Source organism: Glycine soja, chromosome 4, assembly GCF_004193775.1.
Source record: "Glycine soja cultivar W05 chromosome 4, ASM419377v2, whole genome shotgun sequence".
In the NCBI taxonomy this organism is placed as follows: domain Eukaryota; kingdom Viridiplantae; phylum Streptophyta; class Magnoliopsida; order Fabales; family Fabaceae; genus Glycine; species Glycine soja.
Genome location: NC_041005.1, coordinates 15,446,943 through 15,450,709, shown reverse-complemented (window position 1 = coordinate 15,450,709; position 3,767 = coordinate 15,446,943).

Sequence of the window (3,767 nt, the reverse complement as noted above, 5' to 3'; positions counted from 1 at the left end):
CATGGTATTTCCTCATGCAAGTGATGAAAAACAGCTAACATTTAAATGCAAGGAGTAAAGTTATTTTGGTATATATGAAAGATCTATAGATTGAAATGTTGAATATCTAAAGTTATTTGTTGTGGATGCATCTTCTGATCTTTTTGAGTGTGGGTGGGTGTGTAGTAAATGAAACGCACCATTTCACTAAAAGAATATAATAATAAAATAATACAAAACTCGCTTAGCCCCAGGTTTATTGGTCCTTTTGAGATTCTAGAGAAGGTGGGGCAAGTGGCTTATCGTTTAGCCCTTCCGCTAGATCTATCGAGTGTTCACCCGGTATTTCATGTGTCGATGCTTTAAAAGTATGTTCATGACCCTTCTCACATTATTCAACTTCAGTTAGTGCAACTTGATGAGAATCTCAGTTATACAGAACAACCAGTGGCTATAATGGACAAACGTGTGAAACGTTTACGTTCTAAGGATGTTGTATCAGTGAAAGTGGCTTAAAGAGGACCAGCTGGTGAGGGGATGACTTGGGAACTAGAAACCATTATGCGTGAGAAGTACCCTCACTTGTTTGAGACTCAAGGTTAGTCATAGATCAAATTCAAGAACGAATTTTTTTTGGGCGGGGAAGAGAATGAAACGCACCGTTTCACTAAAAGAATATAATAATAAAATAATACAAAACTCACCCCCACCATCAGCTTAACTCCTAAGACCCCTTCACCCCCCCCCCCCCCCCCAATTTCCCAAACTTCCATTTTCTTTTTGTTGCAACAGCCCACCCCTCTCAAACCTTAACTCTTCTTCCCCAAAAAAAAAATAATCTCTCAATCTTTCACTCATCTTCTTCCATGGTTCCGAAATTTTAAAGCTTTTTGCTTCCTTGAGCATTTCCTAACACGTGAAGGTGACGGGAGAAATAGGGGAACACTACTCATTTCCTTAGATTTTTCTATTCGATCTCTTTAAGGTAAAAATCTATAACCCATTATGTTAAATGAGTATTTTATAACACTGAATAGCTATGGGTTATGTGAAAAAGGGTTAAGAACTAAGTACGGTGGTTGATCTTCCCAACAGCAGTGGAAGACATTGATTGCATTATTTAGGTGAGTAGTTAATATACTTAGCGATATTTTTAAAGTTCATTTTGGAGAAGCAAGTGTACTTCAGAATATATATATCTTTGGTGAGCTTTGAAATTTATTTTGAGATTTTGATAATATATATAAGGATGAATGTTGAACTATTTGTTTAATTTTATTTATGGTGAGTTCATGAATGATATTGCCGTTTGCTACAACGTAGAGATAATGTAGCCTATGAATTGAATTCTCATAGTATAATTATATTGTCGTTTGCTACAACGAAGAGATAATGTAGCCTATGAGTTGAATTCTCATAGTATAATTATATTTCCGTTTGCTACAACAAAGAGGTAATGTAACCTATGAGCTGATTTCTCATAGTATAATGATATGTGCCGTTTGCTACAACGAAGAGATAATCTAGCCTACGAGTCAATTACTCATAGTATATTTATATGTTCTGTTCGCTGCAACGAAGAGATAATGCAGCCTACGAGCTAAATGTCGTAGTTATATAATTATCGTTCACCACAACGAAGAGATAATGTGGTCTATGTGCACATAATAGAATGAATGTTTGATTTTAAAGTAATTATTTTGGATACTAGGTTATGAGAAATTCTGAAATTACATTCTTTGAGTACATTGATTTCTAAAAGCAAGTGTATTTTTGTTCATTATTTATTTAATGTCATTATAACATTTCTTGGGTTGAAAAGACTCATGCTAAATGGTGATCTCCTTCCTGTCCACTTTGTACATTATGCTCTCACTAAGTCCTTGTGACTTATCCCCTGTTTTATTTCATTTTTCTCAGATACACAATAGTGGAGTAACTGACTTCTTGGGATTTGCTAGCGTACCCAGGAATTTGATTATCTTTTGGTAGGTCTCTATTGCGTCTGATGGATATTTTGGTTGTAACTCCAGTATAATGCAGCTATAGGGACCAGGGTAGTAATAGAGTTAAAGAGAATTCCCTTATTTTGAAATTTAAATGATTCTCTCTTATAGATATGATGAGGATGTACTTATAATGTTTTGAGACACTTGATGATTAGTACTTATAATCAATATTGTTATTTGTGGATATTTTGGACAATATGTTAAGGGTCTGTGTTGCGACCTCAGACCTTGATATTAAAAGGATGGAATGAGATATATTTATATAGATTTGTCTAGATACATTATGTGTTCTTTTACAGGTTATTTTGTATAGGGTAGGCTGGCCAGACTAAGGAAGTCATAGTATGTGCGTCGGTTATGGCCCAAGGGTGGGTCGTGACAGTAAATTTGTAGACTTTTATAGTAATAACTATCTCAATAGAGCATTGTCTTTTAATTTCACAATTAATGTTTTCTTTCTTGTTTTGAATTTGAATTAATATTACCCAACCATTTTATTCTTGTTCATATTTTCTTTTTCCATGATTTCTTTTAAACTTTCTTTCCCTTTGGTCTTGCTTTACTTCATCCTAGATGCAAATTAAGATGTGTTTCTCCTCTTCATCCTTCCATTTTGAATATATAAATTGGCTTTTGTTCTTCCTTTTTTTTTGTTATTTTTTCCGCTAAAGACTTCTTCCTTGTCTCTTATTTTTAGAATTTGATGTATAGATTATTTTTAGTTCTAATGTGTTTTTTTTTCTATTGATTGTAGGGGACTTGTTTTGGAGTTTCTCGTTTCTTAGCAAAGAGTAAACAATAAAAGATTGAATGTATCATTCAACGATTTCTACAGAGTTTTGCTTCAGAGATTTTCTTGTTTCTTTATGATGTTTTTTCATGCTCCTACTTGAGGGTGGAAACTGTCTTTTATACATTTCAATGAAGAATTTATTACAAGATTAGTGGTAAGTCTTGAAATGATCATTGTCTCACACATGGGGGTGAGGCGACGTGGCATGTTATGATAGGAGAGGAAAGGAATAAAAGTACAGGGAATAGCATATGCTCCTTTTCCACATCAAAAACAACCTTAAAGGAATATTCTGTATAGACCTTTTATGCTCTTTTATTTTTTTCTTTCCTTAAATTCAAATGTTAGAAATTCAAATAAAGAGAGACAAAATTGAATTTCAAAACAAAGAGATTGTGCACTTCTCTTTGCGACTAATATTAGCTTTTCGTACTTGATTGGACATCACATAAAAAAGTAGAAGGAGATAGTAAGTGACTTATACCAATTGAACGCAAGTGACGAAAACACTTAGTGTGTAAACACCAATTTTCCTAATGAGTGGACACTATTGGTTTTACAATGCGTTGAACACTGATTATATCTTAGCACAACCATTTTCACTTCAAGCACGAACGAGATTTGTAGATAACGAATAGGCTCTTTTACTAAGTTGGTCATGTTCACTTAACATCAAGTTATTAGTTTATCAACAATTTATACTTTTGTAAATATCAAAACCTAGGGTGAGATAAGTCATCCATATTAGTGGATTGTCCATACCTAACAATTACTTAATGCATATAACTTATCTTCTCAAAATAATAAGTTCTTTTCGAAATATATGCATTATTTGGTCCAATAAAGACACCATAAGAGACTAAAGCGAAACTTTTTAAATTTTGGAGACCAAGCTAAAACCTAACATATATATATATATATATATATATATATATATATATATATCTTAACTAATAACTACCGAGACTAACCAACAAAAGACATAA